The sequence below is a fragment of the Dromaius novaehollandiae genome, chromosome 21 (assembly GCF_036370855.1).
Source record: "Dromaius novaehollandiae isolate bDroNov1 chromosome 21, bDroNov1.hap1, whole genome shotgun sequence".
NCBI classification, from domain to species: Eukaryota; Metazoa; Chordata; class Aves; order Casuariiformes; family Dromaiidae; genus Dromaius; species Dromaius novaehollandiae.
Window position 1 is genome coordinate 11,602,930 of NC_088118.1, and position 23,059 is coordinate 11,625,988.

The following is a 23,059-nucleotide window of genomic DNA, read 5'->3' on the forward strand; positions in this document are numbered from 1 at the left end:
CCCTCTGCTTTCCTGCTGACATCACTGAGAGCATGGGAAATGGGGAGGAGGGAATTGCCATTTGCAGGGCAGGAACTTCCAATGAGCTCCTCACCAGGTTTGGCAGGGCACACCAAGCGATCCCAACCCTTCTGGACTCAGGTTTTACCCACAGCTTCAGGCCTCACTGCCCCACTGGCTGCTTCCCCAACCCCCGGCAGCCCAGCAAGGGGCATTTGACAACACCATGACTTCTCCTCAGCAGGACACCCCTCTGCTGCTTGGCCTTTGGCTGCTGCAGCACTCATGGAAAAACACCCAGCAGGATTCACACAGCCATTAGTGGGGCGGGAACTACTGCTTTCCTTCCCCAAATGCTCCTACCAGGTGTGCTCTGCTCTCAGCTGTACTTCTGCTCCTGGCAGCTCTGGATCCTCCCAAATGCTGCAAGAAGCTTCCCTGGGGTGGAGGTCTTTCTCCGGGGCCAACTGTTAGGCAAAGAACAAAAAGAGGCCCTGCCTTTTGGAGGCAGGTGAGAAGAGAGCTTGCCGCAGCATCTGCATCCTGAGGTGACTGCAGCACAACTGGGACCAAGAAGGAAAAAAGCAGTGAGGTGTACGCTCCACCAGTCTATGCGCAAAAGCCTTGGAGGGGCTGTGCGAAGGAAGGAGGGAACAAATTGCACCCTAGATGTTGTCCGAAAGAGGATTCGTTGCCCGGGGTGCAATAAGCCAATAAGTACACACTCAGGAGAGATATTTGCTTATTTATTTCAGAGCTGCGCAAGCCTGGGTGCTCGGTGGTGTCCCACATATCAAGCACACACCCCCAGCTTTTCAAGTAGCATTTATACAAACAAATTGCCAAGACTGCAACTTTCCCTTTTACACTGCTTGGTTAGTACTTTACATGCAATTATAATTTTGCTTACACACCGTTTTACTACTACGCATGCTCAGGGGAGGGGTCTTCACCTAGGCGCAGGTCTTTTTGACCTATGGGCGTGATTTTTTGTATTACAATGAGGACAGTTCAGTTAGGGATACATGGGCCTTGAATTCTTTTGCCAAATTGGCAATACGTACCTAGAAATAAAACATTTGGATGTAATGTTTCTTTCAGGGCTTTAGCAGTTCTAGGATGCCCTTGATTAAAGAATGCTTCTTTTCAGAAGATACAGATAGAGGTTATCCTAACCTGCCTAGTTTAAACAGTATGAACATTCTTTCTGAGCTTCCAGGGTTGTCTTGTAACAATTCCCCCCTTTGAGACTTATATGATCATTTTCGTATTAGTCTCACTCTTTTAAAATTTTTCCCTTGTTAACTTTGTACAACATCTAGAAATGCATTGAATCACTACATAAACACATGCAAAAACTACTAACACCATTCCCAAAATTGTTAAACACTTTTTAACCTATGAGCTCACGTCAGGGAACCAGGAAGTCAACCATTTCCATGTTTCTTCAAATCCAAAAGAGGTATCATCTTTCTGAACCCCATGTAAGATTTCAGTCTGCTTCCAGATTTCATTTAGATTGGTAGAAATTCTCCTGCTTTGATCCACATATACACAGCAACTAGTATTTACTACTGTACGTACTCCTCCCTGAGATGCCAATAACATATCTAGAGCCATCCTGGGTAGTTATTTTCGCAATTTCTGAAACCTCCTCTTGTAAAGCTGCAATGGCATCAGAGGTTTTATTCCTTATTTTCTCAACAAATGCTGAAATATTTACTACTGCTTTTTCAAGTTCACTCACTCCCAACTGTGGAAACAGCCACCTTGCGAATGAATGAAGCCTAGTGGGTCAATCTATTAAAGGATTATTGACCCTCTTTTGTCTCCTCATGAATGTTCTTAACCATGATTTTTGATATTTGTTACTCAATTCTTTTGTTACAGTAATATTAGGGATTATTGCCCCAGAGTACCTGTCCCTGACCAATTAGGAGGCAGCACTTTTCGTGCCTTGTTCCCACACAACCAATACCATCCACTGCCTTTCGGAACACGCCACCCATTTAGCTCCTTACTTGGCCACTTATAACCTATTTCAGGTATCCGAGAGCAATCGTCATAACTTCCTACCTTAATTGCACCAGTACAGTTGATTGGTTGTTCTCCATAAAGCACGGTTTTCTCCCACCATTTATTACTATTATTCCATCTTCGGATACATTGATGATAATCTCCTGTCACACTCTGGACTTCCCATTCCTGTTCGGTTGTTGCATCATATTTCGTTCGATCACTATCACTTCTTATCTGTTTTATAAATTCCATAAAATTAAGAGGCACTCCAAATAGCGGGAAGCCCTTGTTGGAATGTTCAGGGAAGTGGGCACACACCCAACAGTCCATCTGGTTAACTGCCTTCATAGATTTTGTAATTACTTCCAAATGGAGATTGGGACCCCAAAATCCTTCCTGATTCCCTTTAATTGCTTGGCTCGGGTAACCTAGAAAAACTAACCACCACATTTCTCCCCTGTTGTTTGTTAAGGAGAACATCATTTGCACACAGACACCATAGCAACAATATTAACCCTAGTCCTAAGAAACAAATTTAAACAATTTTTCCCTGAATACAATCTAAATTTTAAACTGATTCACTTCTAATACAACTCACATGTCTTTATATTTTTTTAACTTGAAAGGCTGAACTTGTTCAGCTTTCCATGTCTCTCGAGGTACTGCTTTCACGCGGGTGTAGTGGATCCAGGAATCAATTCCCTGCAGTTTCACAGCAGTATTTGTTGTTAGCACTACCAGATACGGTCCTCTCCATTTTTCTATCAACGGCTCATCCTTCCCGGTTCAAAGATACACTTGATCTCCCGGCTGGAATGAAAGTACAGGTGAATCTAAAAGTACAGGAGATCTTAACTGGAGAACACGAACTTTTGCCATAGACAAGAGATAATCACTTCAAATGTGATCGCCCTTCATGTGCCTCTGAATTTCATTTCCAGTTCAATTTATGGTAGAAGGTTCACCATACAGAATCTCGAAGGGACTAATTTTCTCCTTAACCCTCAGGGTTATTCTGATTCTTAATGATGCCAGAGGTAAAACCTCAGTCCATTTCATCTGAGTCTCCTGACACAGTGTCCCTATCTGTCTCTTAATTGTTTGATTCATTCTTTCCACTTTTCCACGGGACTGTGGCCTCCAGGGGGTATGTAAATCCCATTTAATTGGTAGTATTTTTGAGATTTCCCATACTACTTCTGCTATGAAATGAGGTCCTCCATCTGAAGAAAATCCTTCAGGTACCCCAAATCTTGGTATGATTTCTTTTAATAACATTTTTACTACTTCCCTTGCTTTATTGGCACGGCACAGGAAAGCCTCAGGCCATCCCGAAAAAGGGTCAACAACTGCCAACAAACATTTATATCCGTTACAGCTTAGTAATTCAGAAAAATCAACTTGCCAGTAATTCCCCGGCATGAAGCCCGTTTTTACTTCCCCGGGGGGCAGCTTCTTCTGAATCTTGGGATTATTTCTGAGCCCCGCCGGCGGCAGCGCCCAGCTCCCGCCTCTCTGCACACGCAGCCCCGCGGCGGCTCCAGCCCGCGCCGGGCCCCGTCCCCCCCGCCCCTCCCGCGGGCGAGCGCTCACAGCGCGTGCGCGGCGCCGCCGCTCCCCGGCCCTGGGTGCCCCCCTCCTCCGCGCCAGCGCGCCTGCGCAGAGCCCCGCCTCCGCCCCGGCGCCCCCCGCCCCGCCCCCACCCCCGCGCGGCGCACGCGCGCTGCCGCCCGCCCCTCCCACGTGTCCCACCCCGCGAGCCCACGAGCTGCGCAGCCAATGGGGAAGCGCGGGGCGCAGTGGGGCGGGGCGGTCGGTGGTTTGGGAGGCGTCACTTGTGGTGCGGGGGGCGGGGCCTCTGTGCCAACGGCCGCCAACGGCCCGGCCCCGGCCCCGGCCCCGGCCCCGGCGTGCGGCCGCGCTGGAGCCTGGGGAGAAGCAGCCGCGGCAGGAACCGCTGTTGCTGGCTGCTGCGCAGGGAGCCCAGCGCCATGCTGCGGCCTGTCATGTCCCCGTGTGCCCGGGAGCCTGCGGCTGCTCCCTGCCTCGCTGGGGCAGCGGGTGGTGAGCGAGTGGCAGGCAGAGGAGCAGGGCTGCTTTGGGGAGCTGTTCTCCTTGAGCAGCTGGCAAGAGCGACCTTTCTCCGGAGCCTCCTTTTTCCTCCTCTGCCTTGGACGGATGCCATGAGCCCGCAGCGCAATTTTCTGTTTCCAGTGCTCCTGCGGCTCTGCACCGAGGGTGAGGGCTTCGGCAGCTCCTTGGCGAGGTGCCGCACAGAGACTGTTAAGTGCCCAAACTGCTGTGGCTGCCGGGCTGTGGTGGGGCTGGGCGGGGTGGGGGATGCCCCAAGGGCCCTGCCTGAGGGTGCCGTCTGGCTGGGGAACAAGGTGGCAGCCAGGACTGCTGGGGGCTGGGGCTGGGGCTGCCCTGAGCCCCAGGGCTCCTGTGGGACTGGCTCCATCCCTTTGTGGCCGGGGGAAATGCAGGTCTGTGCTTCCTTGGGAGTGGGACCCCCTTTGGAGTGTGGCTCTGGGAGGAAAGGGGTCCTGCATCCTGGAGGCCAGAGTGTCCTGCAGCTTGCGTGGGGCTCTCAAGAGCCTGCAGCAAATGCCCGTGCTGGCAATGGAGCCTTCCCCTTGTAAAAAATCCCAGGCGTCTACTTGTTTGGGAGAGCCTCTGGTTCTTCCGCAGGGCTCCTCTTGTGCCTCCAGCTTGGCAGAACATGTTTGGCAGAGCTCAAAAAGCCTTCCCATGTCCCTAGTTCCACTCGGGACGTCCCCTGGCCTAGGAGTAAGGCTGGCAGTCTGTAACTGGGGCAAAGCCCAGCTCTGCAGCCATGCCTCAGGCTTAATGTCCGCAGAGTGACTCTCCCTGGTGAGAAGGTCCTTCCAAAGGATGGTGGACAGCTTCAGCTCCCCCAGAACAAACCTCTGCCCAAAGAGCCCTTTCCCTAAGCAACTGCTTTGGGAATAGGCTTTTAAAAAGAGTGCATGAAGTTGGGCTCTCTCGGAGTCACCCAAACAGCTGGCTCCACCTGGCCCAGCACTGGCAGTGTAGCCTGCTGTGGCAGTGACGTTGTTGCCCTGCCTTGCAGGCAATGTCAGGATCAAACTGCTGAACTACCGGCGCTTGTCATGGGACACAGGCTTCCCCCTGCGCGTGGTGGAGGGCTGCGTGCAGGAGACCGTCCTCCTGTTCTCATCCCACCTGCTGAACAAGGAGCACGTCACCTTTGTCTTCAAGGACATGGGAGTTCTGGCCTGCAAAGGAGACCAAGTGGGCATGCAGTTCTGTCCCTACCTCATTCACAGGCTGGAGAGCAAGGCAGGCCTTCTTGCAGCCCTGCACAGTGTAAGTTGCCCAGCTTTCCTGGGCTCCTTGGCTTTCTTTGGGAATGCTCTCAGAGGACCAGCAATCTGCTCTCTGTTGGCTCCCCGCAACGTGGCGGGCTAATGCAATGCTTTCCCCAGGCCTTGCCCCACTGACTCCTGCACTAGCAAAGAGAGCCTCTGCTGAGTTGCTTGATTCTTGCTCCTAAGAAGAAGCCTGGCGCCATTAGTGCCCCCTCTTCCTTCCCTGCTGTGCACCAGAACTAGGGGCTGCTCCTCATGGCAGAGGCTTTAGAGCTGAGGGCTTTGGAGAGGCAGGTTCCCCTTGGAGCAGGATCAAGTGTGCTGCTGTTGGGTCGCAAGGAGAAAACTGCCTTGTAAGCCTCCCAACGGGTGTGTGTTGCATTGCAGAGACCATGGCCGATGGAGGCAGACAGCTCTGGAGGAGAAACCAGCAGTCCAGGCTTGCAGGCTAGCCCTGCCCACGTCTTCCCAAGGTCAGCAGGGTTCCTCTGCAGCCCTCGGCTCACCCAGCGGGAGGTTTCCCGGCTCCTCTCCTGCAGGGGAGCGCACACTGCTGGGGCTGGACGCTCAGCCTGGAGGTGGGAGAAACTCCCTCCCGCAGGGACTGGGTCCTGCTTAACCAACGCTGAGTTGGGGCTACGTGTGTCTGTGTGTCAGCTGGAGCGCTGGGGAACGGTGACTGCATTTCTCATGCCCAGCCTGCCATCACTGCCATCAGAGAGAGAGAACTGATGGCACGCAGAGAGCAGTTGAGGCTACGTTTTGTGTCTTTTGGGGGAGAGTGCCAAAACCACCCATGCCTGCACAGAAAGGGGAAGGCATGCGAGGTCTCAGATGACAGCGAGGAGGTTTAGTGCTGGCAAGCTGCAAGGGCAGATGGTGGCCTTTCCTCTGCTTGGTGTGGTCATTTCTTCCCCAGGTTTCAGCTCACCCTGGAAGGCAAAGCAAAGGGCGAGGCAGCCCCCCGATGGTGCCGCTGGGAAGTAAAGGCCCTGGGAGAGCTCCGGAGCACCACGAGCATCAGTGGTGAGGGAACAGCTCCCTCCTGAGCAGGCTGTGCCCCCACTGGCCGTCCTTCATGCCTGGGGACTTCAGCCAGCCACAAAGGCACTGCCCAAGAGGCTGCTCTGAAGAGCACCCTCCTTTCCTCCTTCCAGAGGGCCATCCTGGCCAGCTCCTGCAGAGCCGGCAGCAGCTTCCCCTGCCCATGCTGCCAAGGTCGCGGGCAGGCAGCAGGCAGCAAGACATGGAGAAGGAGACTCCTGCCAGGTGAGACCCTTGGGCAAAGGCCTAAGGGGAACCCTTGTAAGCCTGCGGGAGAGACGTCCCTTTGGCCACGCCAGCTGCGGGCAGGGACTGGGAAAGCTTCCTGACACACATCCCAGCAAAGGCTGCACTGAGGTCTGGAGCCATTGGCGGAGCATTTGATCACATCAGAGGGGGGCAGGGAGGGGGCATCAGCATCATCTTCAGGGGGTTTCGTGCAGTCCTCTCTGTTGCTTCTCCTGTCCGTCTAGGTGACATGGCACAGCAAAGGCTCTTCAAAGCTTCAGGGTCCGCAGAGTGGCCACCTGCCACCCTGCCATGGGAAGCAGCCCCATCTCCCCTGCTGCATACAACACCCTCGGCATTCTGGTGACACAGGAATGACCTGGGTTACACCTCCCTCCTCCCAGGGGCCTTTCTGCAGCCCACAGCTAAGCCCGAACACTCCCCCCAGGCTGAAAGGGGCTGTGGGTGCGCAGGGGCCTGGGTGGGTGCAGGGGCTGGAGCAGGGCAGAGGCAGGCAGGGGCCCAGCCAGCCACTGAGACAGTTTTGCCCTGTTGTTGCAGCCACCTTTCCCCTCGAGCAGCCCAGACTCTCCAAAGCTTGGAGCCCTATCAAGCCCAGTGGGAAACATTCAGGTGCATTGCCAAGAGGAAGGGACGACAGCAAGAGGAGCAGCAGCAGTTGCCCTGGTGAATAGCTGCAAGGAGGGAGGGGACTTCCCCCTGCTGCAGTGCCCCTGCTGCCCCTGGCAGCAGCAGCCGGGCAAAGGGGCTCTTTCTCTGGCAGCCCTCTGGGGACAGGAGCAGGTTGTTGGCTCTGGCCTTGACCTGGATGTCTCTGAACTCCAAGGGGCAGTTGTTGGGCCCCGCCAGAGGTGGCTCAACCTTTTCCAATCCGCATACGCTGTCCTTCCTTTGCAGAGCAGGGACACCAAGATGCCTTGCCGTGAGGGTGGTTCCCTGTTCAGGTCAAGGTCTCAGCCCCACCTGACTCAGCCCCAGCTGATTAGCTGCATATGGGACCCTGTCATGGGCTTGGACACAAGGGGCCTCTGTCTCATCGCAGAGACCTTGCAACTCCCCCAGAAGCAGATGCCATACCATTTGGCCCGCATTAGGCCTGCACTATTTCTCTGCCTTCTCCCTGCTCATGCAGCTGTCCCTCTTTTGGTTTAACTCTCCAGCACTCGGAGAAGAGGCTGGTACTCACCGCAGGGGGTGGTATGAAGAATGGCGGCTGTGCAAAAGACAGGGGACCGACATGAGGAAGCCCCTATATGTCCATATACCCCCCACCTGCGCATCCTAACACACAGTGCAATACAGCGCGTGCACAAACATCCTGGCCAGCATGCATGCGTGTGCTCAGATGCGCACTCGTGTGGTGCTTACATGTCTCGCTCCAAAGGGCCCGAATGCAGTCGGCACTGCAAACCATCATCCTGCTACCCAGCTCCCCCTTTATGTAGAGCCTTTCTGGGGGTCACCTGTGCAGGGAAGATGCTGCTTTAATATTTTCCCGAGCGACAGTTTTGGTCTTGTGTGTGCTGAATGCTTGCAGTAGTTTGAATGGGCAAAGGCATCTGAGTCTTGAACCTTGATACAACAAAGAGCTGCTGCTGAGAACTGAAAATCTTTTTCCCAAAAGACACCTTCAAGTAACACCGCCCAATTTTTGAAACCTCCTTTCTTTGTAGGCTGGCTGGTGCCTCCACTCTGTCAGGCCTTGTCCCATTGATCCTGCAGGGAAATGCATGCTGATTTCAAACAAAAGAGGGAAACCAGCCAGGGCAGCAGCTGGGCCTCAGACTGGTGGGGCCTGAAGTCAGCAAGACCCCAAGGCAAAATGCCATCCCCTAACAGTTAATGACACCTGAGGGGTACAAAAAAAAGATGTGAGCGGCTGAACCGCGGAGAGACCGAGGGTGAGCAGGTGAGATCACCTTGTTTGGAGAGTTTGTAAATGGATATCGCTTTCCCCTTTCCTAGGGCCTTGCACTGAGCTTTATTATCCTACTTTCCCAGCGTTTCTTCTGGCCAGTTGTCACGCAGGACCTCAGCTGCTGCCTGCTGTGCTTCAGGGTCCTCATCATTTTGCCATCCCCAGAGATGGGCAATGACACAGGAGAGGGCCGGGGTGTGCCGATCCAATACCGGGGGGGTTTCGTTACGATCCCAAGGACGAGATTAAGATGCTAAAACCGGTCAAATATCGTACAACCTTTTAACTTTATTTTCCACGGAGTGGGGAGAAAAGGTGGGGAAAGGCGAAGGGGAGGAGAGAGAGAAAGAGAGAGAGAGAGAGAAAGGGGGAGAGAGAAAGAGATATCACCACCAGTGGATCCAGCAGCGTCCTGTTGGTCCTCTTCACCCTGGGTGTAAATTTTAGCGAAGCGTGTGCAGTAATTGCAACTTGAGCAGGGTCCGACCCTAGGTTCCCACTGAAAAGTTCGGAGCCAAATCAAGGCAAATTAAATAAATAAATTGTAATGACACGCGTGCAGTAGTTACAGCTCGAGCTGGGTGCCTCCGAAGAGGGACCCCGAGCAAAGAAATCCCTGGGCAATTATAGCTTTTTCAAATTAAGTTTCCCACCCCTCACGCAGTAGTTCAGACCAATAGTAATTTTTAGGTCTGGGGTCTCCTGCTCCTTATTGGGTCTCATCCTTGTTCCTAGGCAGGCTCTTTTTCTCCCTTATCTTTACTGTTGCTGTTTCTGCTGACAGATGTGTTTTGATTCCTTGGGTCCCACCCTTGTCTCTCAAGGCACAAACAAAAAGAGGTGTTGTTCCAGCAATTAGCACTGCCCCAGCAGTGACAGTAGGTGTTATCTTCCAAGGTCCTGAGGAAGAGGATATAATCCAGACCCCCCCTTAAGTAACACTGTTTCAGCAGTGAGAGGAGGCTTTGTTTCCCAGGGTCGTGACGCCCAAGCAGGCCTTATTTCAAAGCCTTGACATCCTCCCTCCTGGAGTGTGAAGCACAGGAATGCAGACTGCTTGTAACTCCCTTATCTTTCCAGCCTGCACCAGCTCTGGGGCCCTTTCTCACTGAACTAGGGCCAGGTCCCAAAGTCTCTGCCCGATCGTGCCGTGGTTCGGCACAGGCTCGGTGTGTCCCAGGTGGTCACAGGGAGACCGTTTCGGGGGTCGCAGCAGCTCAGTCTTGTTTCTGTTGGGAACAGATGGCTTGTTCGGGGTTTCAGGAGAGACAGGGAGTCAAGTTCCTGTTGTTTGCGCTTCCCCAAGGCTCCTCAGCAGGTTTTGTAGGAAGGCAGAAATGAACCACAGCCTCGTGGCCGCAGGCACTTTGCAAGGGACCTTTCCCTGTTCCTAAATCCTGGCGTTAGAGGCCTCTTTGGTGAAACTCTCTAACCTCACGTCCCCGTGCAGGAGATGGCAGAGTCCAGCTGCTTTTCCGCAGAGGGCAAGAGGGTGGTTTGGGGGGCCCAGTCCTACAAGCAGCTGCACACAGATGCACTCTTGCCTCCAGTTGTAGCCCAGGTGACTGAGCCCAGGTGCCCGGGCACCCCATGCATGTGTGTGCAAGATGCTCCTTGGTGGCAGTGCTGCCGCCTCCCTGCTACAGGAGCTTTTGCAAGCACCAGCTCTGTGAAGGTCGGGCCCAGCTTAGTCCCTCCAGGCTTCTGCCTCCCTTCTGTGCCCCGTGGTCGGCCCTGCCTCTGCCGGGCAGATGTTGGTGCCCGGCAGTCAGGGGCGGGCCAGGAGGTGCCGCGCAGCCCGGCGCTCCTCAGCCTCCAAGCCCGGCGCCTTGGGCTCGGCTGCCCCGGGCTGAGTGCCAGCCCCAGCCTGGTCTTGCTGGGGGGCCGTGCCCTGGCTTGTGGGCAGCGGGGGCCTTCTGCCGGGCTAGCGCCTCCTCCTCCTCTTTGGCCCCTGGGGCAGGTCCAGGGGCTGCGGGGCGGGCTGCCCCTCCACAGGCTCCACCTGCATGGGCTCCTCCTCCTCCTCCTCCGCGCGCTCCACCTCCACGGGCTCCGGGGCGGCTGCGGCACTCGGCAGGAGGGCGGCGCGGCGGTCCCAAACGGTCGGGCCCACCTTCCTCCTGATGCGCAGCGCCGCCTTCCTCCTCATCCACAGCCGCTCCGGCTGGCTCATGGCGGGCAGGAACGGAGAGCACCTTCCTGGCCCTTCTCCCACCAACGGTCTCCCAACGGCTCTGGAACAGCGGTGCTGAGGTCACTGATGATGACATGGGTGGGCTGTGGTGACGGCATGCCTGGTTCCGTCCCCACCTGTGGGGGCCCTGCTGGGCTCTGCCCCGCGGGGAGATCCTGGGGGCTGGAGGGGGCCCCCATGGGCAGGGCCTTGCTGAATATATGTGTGTGTGTGTGTGTGTGTGTGTGTGTGTGTGTGTGTGTGTGTGGTTTGTGCGTGAGGCAACTGGGAAACCAGGGATCCAGGGCCAACTACAGGACCGACTGAGTGTCTAAGGGCAGTTCTTGGAGGGAGCCACAGTGCGGGTGTGTGCGCGTGTGCGTGTGTGTGTGAGTGAGGGCCGTGCTGGGCACAGATGGCTCGGTTTGGGAGCAGGGCTCTGCAGGGGCCCTGTGTGCGAGGAGACCACGAGCTGCCCTGGGCCAGGCTCAGCCCCTTCCAGCCAACTCTGCCACAGATGACAAGAGCCCATTGCGCAGCAGGACTTCAGGCAGTCAGAGGAGCCCATGGTGCCTCTGCTCCAACGTGCTGAAGAACGGGCAGGAGACGCTGCAGGCAGGAGACACAGGAGGAGGCACATGGGAGGAGACACGGGAGCCACGAGAGGGCCCCCGTGAGGAGAACTGTCATGAGCCATGTTTGGAGAAACAAAAGGCAGGAGCTACGTGGCAGGGGACATTGTCAGGCAAATGGCTGGAGTCGCACTCTTGCAAGGAGGTGCTCCATGCTGGAGCTGGTCCTCCTCTGAGGGCACCGTGGCCCGGGGAGGTTCGTCTCCTTGGGAGGGCCAAGCGCGTGCCAGGGTTTGGGGAGACTCTGCCATCGGTTGCGTTTTTCTCCTGACGAGGAATTAGAGCCTCCTCTTGTGCCTCTGTCTCTCTGCCCCTCGCTTTGTGGATTTCAACGCCTGCAGTCGCATCTACCTCCCTCTCCTGCAGGACCACCTGCTGCGGCGCAGGCAGGCGCACAGCTCGGCAGCAGGGCACAGAGACCAAACCCCTCTGGTGCTCACACCAGCTCACCCGGCGTGTGCAGTCCCAGGCAGCTTCCAGCAGCTGCCTTCTGGAGCTCCCCATCAGCGATGCAGGGGACTCCCTGCTTTGACTGCCCACTTCCACTTCACTTTGGAAGTCTCAGCCAGGCCACGAGCCTGCCACTGGCCTCGGAGGCACTCAGGCTGCGCTGACCTCACAAGCAGAGCCATCAGCCATCAGCCTGCCACTAACCTATGAGGCACTGAGTCTGCTGTGACCTCACAAGCACAGCCAGCAGGGGATGCTGTAGACTAACCTAGCAGGCTCTGAGGCTGCTGTGATGTCACAAGCACAGCCAGTAGGGGGTGATGGACACTAACCTATGAGGCACTGAGGCTGCTGGGACCTCACAAGCACAGCCAGCAGCCATGAGACTGCCACTGGCCTCAGAGGCACTGAGGCTTCTGTGACCTCAGAAGCACACCCAGCAGCCATGAGCCTGCCACTGGCCAAAGAGGCACTGAGGCTGCTGTGAACTCACAAGCACAGCCAGCAGCCATGAGCCTGCCACTGGCCTAGGAGACACTGAGTCTGCTGAGACCTCACAAGCAGAGCCAGCAGGGGGCGCTGGACACTAAACTATGAGGCACTGAGTCTGCTGTGACCTCACAAGCACAGCCAGTAGGGGGCGATGGACACTAACCTAGGAGGCAATGAGGGTACTGTGACCTCACAATCACAGCCAGCAGCCATGAGCCTGCCACTGGCCTAGGAAGCGTTCAGGCTGCGGTGAGCTCAACAGCACAGCCAGCAGCCATGACCCTGCCACTGGCCCAGGAGGCATTCAGGCTGCTGTGACCTCACAAGCACAGCCAGCAGCCATGAGGCTGCCACTGGCCTAGGAGGCACTGAGGCTGCTGTGACGTCACAACCACAACCAGCAGCCATGAACCTGCCACGGGCCTCGGAGGCACTCAGGCTGCTGTGACATCACAAGCACAGCCAGCAGCCATGAGCCTGATACTGGCCTGGGAGGCACGGAGGCTGGTGTGACCCCACAAGCACAGCCAGTAGGGGGCGCTGGACACTAACGTATGAGGCACTGAGTCTCATGTGACCTCACAAGCAGAGCTAGCAGGGGCCGCTGGACACTATACGATGAGGCACTGAGGGTGCTGTGACCTCACAAGCACAGCCAGCAGCCATGAGCCTGCCACTGGCATAGGAGGCACTGAGTCTGCTGTGACCTCACAAGCTCAGCCAGCAGCCATGAGCATGGCACTATCCTCGGAGGCACTGAGGCTGCTGTGACCTCACAAGCACAGCCAGCAGCCAGGAGCCTGCCACTGGCCTAAGAGGCACTGAGTCTGCTCTGTCCTCACAAGCACAGGCAGCAGGGGGCGCTGGACACTAACCTTTCATGCACTGAGTGTGCTGTGACCTCACAAGCAGAGCCAGCAGGGTACGCTGGAGACTAAACGATGAGGCACTGAGGCTGCTGTGACCTCGCAATCACAGGCAGCAGCCATGAGCCAGCCACTGGCCTAGGAGGCACTGAGGCTGCTGTGACCACACAAGCACAGCCAGCAGTGGGCGCTGCACACTAACGAATGAGGCAGTGAGTCTGCTGTGACCTCACAAGCAGAACCAGCAGGGGACGCTGGACACTAACCTAGGAGGCACTGAGGCTGCTGTGACCTCACAAGCACAGCCAGCAGCCATGAGCCTGCCACTGGCCTTGGAGGCATTCCGGCTTCTGTGACCTCACAAGCACAGCCAGCAGCCATGGCCCTGACACTGGTCTAGGAGGCATTCAGGCTGCTGTGACCTCACAAGCACAGCCAGCAGCCATGAGCCTGATACTGGCCTGGGAGGCACTGAGGCTGCTGTGACCTCAGAAGCACAGCCAGCAGCCATGAGCATGGCACTATCCTCGGAGGCACTGAGGCTGCTGTGAGCTCAAAAGCACAGCCAGCAGCCAGGAGCCTGCCACTGGCCTATGGGGCACTGCGGCTGCTGTGACCTCACAAGCACAGCCAGCAGCCATGACCCTGACACTGGTCTAGGAGGCATTCAGGCTGCTGTGATGTCTCATACACGGCCAGCCTCCAGGAGCCTGACAGTGGTCTAGGAGGCACTGAGGCTGCTGTGACCTCACAACCACAGCCAGCAGCCATGAGACTGCCACTGGCCTGGGAGGCACTGAGGCTGCTGTGACCTCACAAGCACAGCCAGCAGCCATGAGCCTGCCACTGGCCTAGGAGGCACTGAGGCTGCTGTGACCTCACAAGCACAACTAGCAGCCAGGAGCCTGCCACTGACCTCAGAGGCACTGAGTCTGCTGTGACGTCACAAGCACACACAGCAACCATGATCCTGCCACTGGCCTATAGGGCATTGAGGCTGCTGTGACCTCACAAGCACAGCCAGCAGCCATGACCCTGCCACTGGCCTAGGAGGCATTCAGGCTGCTGTGACCTCACAAGCACAGCCAGCAGCCATGAGCCTGATATTGGCCTGAGAGGCACTGAGGTTGCTGTGACCTCACAAGAAGAGCCAGCAGCCATGAGCCTGGCAATAACCTAGGAGGCACTGAGGCTGCTGTGACCTCACAAGCACAGCCAGCAGCCAGTAGCCTGACACTGGCCTCGTAGGCACTGAGGCTGCTGTGCCGTCACAAGCACAGCGAACAGCCAGGAGCCTGCCACTGGCCTAAGAGACACTGAGGCTGCTGTGACCTCACAAGCACAGCCAGCAGGGGGCGCAGGACACTAACCTATGAGGCACTGAGGCTGCTGTGACCTCACAACCACAGCCAGCAGGGGGCGCAGGACACTAACCTATGAGGCACTGAGGATGCTGTGACCTCACAAGCATGGCCAGCAGCCATGAGCCTGCCACTGGCCTAGGAGGCACTGAGGCTTCTGTGACCTCAGAAGCACAGCCAGCAGCCATGAGCCTGCCGCTGGCCTAGGAGGCACTGAGGCTGCTGTGACCTCAGAAGCACAACCAGCAGCCATGAGCCTGACACTGGCCTCAGAGGCATTCAGGCTTCTGTGACCTCACAAGCACAGCCAGCAGCCATGAGCCTGATATTTGCCTGGGAGACACTGAGGCTGCTGTGACCTCAAAAGCACAGCCAGAAGCCATGAGCATGGCACTGGCCTAGGAGGCACTGAGTCTGCTCTAGCAATACAAGCACAGCCAGCAGCCATGAGCCTGCCCCCGGCTTACATGGCACTGAGGCTGCTCTGGCCTCACAAGCAGAGCCAGCAGGGGGCGCTGGACACTAACCTATGAGGCACTGAGGGTGCTGTGACCACACAATCACAGCCAGCAGCCATGAGCCTGCCACTGGCCTAGGAGGCATTCAGGCTGCTGTGACCTCACAAGCACAGCCAGCAGCCATGAGACTGCCACTGGCCTAGGAGGCACTGAGGCTGCTGTGACCTCACAAGCAGAGTCAGCAGGGGGCGCTGGACACTAACGTATGAGTCACTGCGTCTCATGTGACCTCACAAGCAGAGCCAGCAGGGGCCGCTGGACACTATACGATGAGGCACTGAGGGTGCTGTGACCTCACAAGCACAGCCAGCAGCCATGAGCCTGCCACTGGCGTAGGAGGCATTCAGGCTTCTGTGACCTCACAAGCACAGCCAGCAGCCATGAGCCTGCCACTGGCATAGGAGGCACTGAGGCTGCTGTGACCTCACAAGCACAGCCAGCAGCCATGAGCCTGCCACTGGCCTAGGAGGCATTCAGGCTGCTGTGACCTCCCAAGCACAGCCAGCAGGCATGAGCCTGACAGTGGCAGGAGACACTGTGTCTGCTGTGACCTCGCAACACAGCCAGCAGGGGGCAATGGAGATAACCTATCAGGCCCTGAGTCTGCTGTGACCTCACAAGCACAGCCAGCAGCCATGAGCCTGCCACTGGCCTAGAAGGCACTGAGGCTGCTGTGACCTCACAAGCACAGCCATCAGCCAGGAGCCTGCCACTGGCCTAGGAGGCACGGAGGCTGCTGTGATGTCACAAGCACAGCCAGCAGGGGGCGCTGGACACTAACCTAGGTGGCCCTGAGACTGCTGTGACCTCAGAAGCAGAGCCAGCAGCCATGAGCCTGCCACTGGCCTCGGAGGCATTCAGGCTGCTGTGACCTCACAAGCACAGCCAGCAGCCATGAGCCTGATATTGGCCTGAGAGGCACTGAGGTTGCTGTGACCTCACAAGAAGAGCCAGCAGCCATGAGCCTGGCAATAACCTAGGAGGCACTGAGGCTGCTGTGACCTCACAAGCACAGCCAGCAGCCAGTAGCCTGACACTGGCCTCGTAGGCACTGAGGCTGCTGTGCCGTCACAAGCACAGCGAACAGCCAGGAGCCTGCCACTGGCCTAAGAGACACTGAGGCTGCTGTGACCTCACAAGCACAGCCAGCAGGGGGCGCAGGACACTAACCTATGAGGCACTGAGGCTGCTGTGACCTCACAACCACAGCCAGCAGGGGGCGCAGGACACTAACCTATGAGGCACTGAGGATGCTGTGACCTCACAAGCATGGCCAGCAGCCATGAGCCTGCCACTGGCCTAGGAGGCACTGAGGCTTCTGTGACCTCAGAAGCACAGCCAGCAGCCATGAGCCTGCCGCTGGCCTAGGAGGCACTGAGGCTGCTGTGACCTCAGAAGCACAACCAGCAGCCATGAGCCTGACACTGGCCTCAGAGGCATTCAGGCTTCTGTGACCTCACAAGCACAGCCAGCAGCCATGAGCCTGATATTTGCCTGGGAGACACTGAGGCTGCTGTGACCTCAAAAGCACAGCCAGAAGCCATGAGCATGGCACTGGCCTAGGAGGCACTGAGTCTGCTCTAGCAATACAAGCACAGCCAGCAGCCATGAGCCTGCCCCCGGCTTACATGGCACTGAGGCTGCTCTGGCCTCACAAGCAGAGCCAGCAGGGGGCGCTGGACACTAACCTATGAGGCACTGAGGGTGCTGTGACCACACAATCACAGCCAGCAGCCATGAGCCTGCCACTGGCCTAGGAGGCATTCAGGCTGCTGTGACCTCACAAGCACAGCCAGCAGCCATGAGACTGCCACTGGCCTAGGAGGCACTGAGGCTGCTGTGACCTCACAAGCAGAGTCAGCAGGGGGCGCTGGACACTAACGTATGAGTCACTGCGTCTCATGTGACCTCACAAGCAGAGCCAGCAGGGGCCGCTGGACACTATACGATGAGGCACTGAGGGTGCTGTGACCTCACAAGCACAGCCAGCAGCCATGAGCCTGCCACTGGCGTAGGAGGCATTCAGGCTTCTGTGACCTCACAAGCACAGCCAGCAGCCATGAGCCTGCCACTGGCATAGGAGGCACTGAGGCTGCTGTGACCTCACAAGCACAGCCAGCAGCCATGAGCCTGCCACTGGCCTAGGAGGCATTCAGGCTGCTGTGACCTCCCAAGCACAGCCAGCAGGCATGAGCCTGACAGTGGCAGGAGACACTGTGTCTGCTGTGACCTCGCAACACAGCCAGCAGGGGGCAATGGAGATAACCTATCAGGCCCTGAGTCTGCTGTGACCTCACAAGCACAGCCAGCAGCCATGAGCCTGCCACTGGCCTAGAAGGCACTGAGGCTGCTGTGACCTCACAAGCACAGCCATCAGCCAGGAGCCTGCCACTGGCCTAGGAGGCACGGAGGCTGCTGTGATGTCACAAGCACAGCCAGCAGGGGGCGCTGGACACTAACCTAGGTGGCCCTGAGACTGCTGTGACCTCAGAAGCAGAGCCAGCAGCCATGAGCCTGCCACTGGCCTCGGAGGCACGGAGGCTGCTGTGACCTCACAAGCACAGACAGGAGCCATGAGCCTGTCACTCATGAGCATCACATTCATCAACCCTGTTTTATTCATCTTCTTAGTTTACCATGAAGAATTAATAGATTCATAAGATAGAAATGACAATTACTTCTTATTCCGACTGCCTAATTTCTGCTATATTTTATTTATGTAGGGGAACATTTCTTGATGAAACTTAGAGGGTGATTCAGAATCCTATTTCTCAAGCACCACTTAATTCCTAAAGATGCCTAGAAATAATCAATGTGTTTGTTTTGACTGCAGAGTTGCTTAGACTCCCAAAGTCTTCTGAGTTCTCGGAAGAGCTAGGTTAGCTGTGATACAAACATGAGTAGGGAGATACCTATTCTCTGCCTCTGCCTTGGCTTTCCAATACCCCTCTAATTACATATTACTTGAGTCCAACAATATTGTGATGGATTTATAATGGAATATTATGCTGTAATTATTTAGCAGTCTCACCCAGATTTTGATATTTACAGATTTTATTTTTGAATAGAAACATTAAAATAGAAAAAAAAGTTTAAAATATACGAGTAGGCTAATATTAATCATGATCACAGAAGAACTGGATACAAGACTGCCTTGCTATTCATTGCAAAAATAGTTTAGAAGCTATTTGAATTTTTATCTAGTGGAATCTCTTCAGCTAACTCCTAATTTTGAAAACAATGGGAGTTTTATTGATACCTCCAGTGGACTGAGAATAATATCCAAAATATACAAGTTAATTTTGTTTCTTTCTGGAGCAACTTTTTTTAGAGCTATTCACCTGTTTGTTTATTTTGGTGAAAATGCAGGTTTTTAAAATGTCAGTGCAGTTTTGTGCAGTTTTCTATTTGACCTCTCACAGCTATCAATATATCAATATATAAAATATCACAAAAGCAAGTATGTGATTTAAAATATAAGCAATACTTTTCATATTATAAAACAATTATTGCTAATGAAAGGTCAGGAAGTAGTACATAGGCATATAGTCACTACTATGTTGATATTATATATAATATAGTCAAATGAATGCATTTAAAGGGAAATTATTAGAAAACACTGGTTTCACGCAAAGGCTACTGAAATCAGTTGAAGCTAATCTATTCACTTCTGTATGATTATTGATCAGTGCTAGTGACCTCTTTCAGGGCATTTTTAATAGAATACACATGCAAAATTAAATAATACTTCAGAACAGTGAGCAGTTGTAGGAATGAGGAGATTGTATAGATCATTGTCTGAGTTGCAAAGGATAGATGGAAAGAAAGTATTATATGGATATGTTTTACACAGAAAATTTTAAAACCATAAATATTTACTAGGAAAACAAGAAGTGAAAAACAAAACATAAACACAGAATGGATTCTGAAAGAATTTAAGCAATGGATATTTCATGGAAAATAATCTCATCTTCTCAGACCTGAATATTATGTTTGGGTTAGAAATGAATTAAACTGATGAACTCGTAAAATCTATGACAAGATATTAAAGAGGAAATTTAGAAAGACTAATAGAAGAGAAGATGTCAAAAATACCCAGGACTAGATACTCAATCAAAGATAGTCCATCAAGCAAAACAGGAAAGAGAAACAAAGCTGAGGAAAGGATATTGTATAAAGCATTTCTTTAAAATTATTACTTGACTTGATCATCCTGAAGAACATTCAGTGGATAGAGGGAAATGCTAAAGTCTGGAATAAGAAGATAACGAACTCAGGATACTTTGAGATAAGTTAATTTCAGCTCTGTGATCTTTCATAACTGTGGAACATTGCTTATGATCACAGAGCAAAAACAGGGATTGGCAGGACACACCAGCATTGAAAAGTAATTCATCGCTGCTGACAAAACAGAAAAGGAACTGATTAATTGCATTTGTTTTAACTATTCTTGTTTCTTTTTTAGGAATTTTAATTTCTAAAAAATTAAATATTAAAATAGTGTTTTATCAGCATAATATTTCTGAAATGAAAACTGAAAGCTTCCCACTGCAATTATGGTCCTTATTCAAAAGAAAGAAGTCTTATGGACAAATGAACCTACAGGTGACAACCTTTAATTTTCTGGATGCTGAAATGTCAGTCCCCTTTATGTGGCTAGAAATATTCTGAGTAACATTAAATTGCAGACTTCATTCATGCTACTCCTGATATCCTTCTGAAAAGATGGACATGAAAAGCAGCATTTATTTTTTGAGGTAAGAAAGGAAATAGTGGAATCAGAAAGATTTTTCACTGCTGGAGAGTGACCACAACACTTTGTACCCTACTGGCATACTGGTTTATAGCAAACTTGAATGTATGAAACTGACTGACAGAAAACTAAGATATGGGAATACACACACAGGAACTTAAGCATTGCAACCAGATTTTTAATCTAATGCCTCTGCTGGAGTCTTCAGATAGGCTGAACCATGACTGGAAGAAATATTAATATCTTTTGTGCTATACTGGGCTAGCAGATTCTTGAATTCAAATGACAAAGATCATTGCACAAGTGAATAATTGTCCCTTAATTTTGAGATTGTTAGAATGTAACAGAACATCAGGTTTTGAGATTTAACAATAAACACTTCACAATGTCATATAAGACAAAATAATGTCTTTTAAATCAGTTACCAAATAATTTGATCCCCACCCTTCTTACACTTTAATTCTATATTATCTGGTTTTTATATGGATGATGGATAAGATAATTACGTGGTTGGTCAAATGGATTCATCACTATTTCTTGAAGAGTTTGCGTGAGAAAATCCTTTATGCATTACTAATCCCTCCCTGAAACCTAGCAATTTTTCAGGAAGAATCACATTTTTTCTGAAGGACTGCATTCCTTCTCAGAAGTGCACGAACAACAACATTGCCATTACAAAATCTCTTTTGTTACCCTATCAGTCCAAAGAGATTATTAAAACTCTTCTAAGTGAACATGCAGAAATCTCCTGGGAATTCCAAATATACATAAACTTAGAAAAGCTGGTTCAACAGTCTTGCTGGGACTCCCGTTCCTTGCAAGCTGTGCTAATGCAATACCATGATCCAGTGTGCTTTGGCTAGCATAAACATCTTTAGGAGGCCCCTGCAAACTAGCACACACCAGCTCAAGCTTGCATTTGTGCTAAAATGTGTAAATAGATTTTGAAATAGAGAAGGCTTATACTCTTAACCCATACATTCACGTACTACTCATCCAGTTCAGTTGGGAGTACAGATATAGATGTTCAGCAATAACTTCCTTATGTATAGCAATGGTATATAGTATAAATATGCTGTAAGTTACAACTTAACTCAAAATCAATAGAACTGCTCTGTCTTCATACCACAAAATACCTCCTTTAGGATACAATATCTGCTTTAGGATAAGCACAATCATTCTCTGGGTTCCATTCACTAACTCTCATGGGAGCTTAGACACCACAAGGCTAATAGGCACCCACTTGTAGATAATTGTATGAGGAATCTGCATCTTAAATTTCATATCACCTAATGGGAAATGTATTCTCTGGTCTGAGAAAAGAATAGCTTGAGAGAATTTTACTATTCAGTAAAGAGTGATAGAGTGATATGACAAAATTTATTCTCACAATGATTTTACAATGATTTTTCAAATTCTTCCAATGTTAATAAAGTCATTCCTAATTTACAATTAACAATGTAAGAGCAAAATACTTCTTTCTTTGTTCTTTGAAAATAGAACCATTATGCAAAATACAATAAATTTATATTATGCAAGTGGAAAATAAGCTTTATGGAGGACACTGTTTAAGGTGTCCTGAAGAAACTCCACAGAATTTTTTTTTCCAGTTGCAGAATGTATCAATTTCCAGTTTATTGTAATCAAAGTAAATTTATACATTACTACTTCTAATTTTCAAACTGTCATAATATACTCATACAGTGTTATCACACAGTCATAGACAGATAAATATTTATGTGATGATGAAGCTTTCAGAAGCCTTTGGTGTATTAAAGTATACTCAGATCTTTACTCACAGTGCATATTAATCTGAAACAATTATTAAACATATGCAGTAACTTTGCTAAAATTTGTTACAGAATATTTTACTGATGAAATGGCTCCAGGATTCAAATTATTCATTACTTACCCCTGTTCTTTGAACTTCCAAGAAAATTGCTCTTTGAAAAGATTTCTCCCACACTGCCAACTCACTGCCAAGCTCTACATTGAAATAATGACTCTTGCCATGTCCAACCATAACACTGAAACAGTATGGCCTCTGGTCTTCAAGATCATAGTCTTGATGAATACCTAAATACAAGTTTGCTTGTAGCCAGCAATCATCAGCAAGCCAGAGCTGAAAGACATGTTTCAGTATGTGACTCTTCGTCTAGCAAAAACAAGCAGTTACGGCAACATTGTCTTCTGTAAATGACAGGTACTCACTTATTTATGTTGTTATATTAACAATTATCTTGAAGCAATGTTTTGAGAATTAAGGAATATTTGCAAAGACAACTTCTCTTTTACTTTTTATTCACTTTAACCTGTATATACAATCTGAGCTACTTCTGTACTTCCAAAATACCATCAAAGTAATCTAAGCAATACATACATTGTAATTTAAAAGGATTTTATAGTAATGAAGTTGAGGAGGAAGGGATGATTAGGAGGGTGACCAGAAGGAAGTTCTCTGACTAAGGTTAGAGAACAAGCCTACCAACGAAAGAGGGAAAGAAGGATTTTGGAGAGATACTGGGGATAAATTTGGGAGACAGCATATGGGAGTGCATCAGAACTTCTAAGAAAGCCACTGGCTGTAGAGCAGATAGCATACTATTGTTTCTCCAGAGGATGGTGGGAGAAGTTTCTTAAAAATTCATCCATGATTCCAGGTGATGACTAAAAGGTCTGCACTATCATGCTGAAGAGAGAGAGCAACACCTATTAGCAGGTGTGTTGATAATATATGGAACTATATTTTATATCCTTCCAGTTCTGTTTCTCCCCTTTTCCAGCTATCCTGTGATCAACCATTTGGAAGTGAATTGCTATTTTTTGTTTTATATGTGAACTTGAATTCAAACTTCTATAAGCAAAATGGTGTCTTACCTACTTTATAAAAATGGACTGTTTAAAATAGCAAAAATTGTGACTATGATGTCAGATACCAGTTCCAAGTAAAGCAATTCCCTCTAATTTAAATATTTTAGCTTTTGAATTTATAATCTATTATAAAAGTAAATATATAAATATATATAAATACATATTATATAATATATATTCTTTTATGTTTTTTCATCATAGGTTTTTCAAATGTCTTCATAATAGCACCCCTTTGAACTAGCATATTTATGAAAAAATCGGCAGGAAATAGCCCCTCGCAGTCAGTGGAGTTGTATCTGAGATAAATTTAGCTGACCACATACCTAGTTTAAGTTGCACAGTTAATCAAGGAACTGATTA

General features: G+C 51.4%; 1 pseudogene; it reads right to left on the reverse strand.

The window, feature by feature from the left end:
• Positions 1–21,440: 21,440 nt before the first annotated feature.
• Positions 21,441–23,059, reverse strand: part of LOC135330446 (gamma-2-syntrophin-like) — a 108,415-nt pseudogene continuing 106,796 nt past the window's right edge.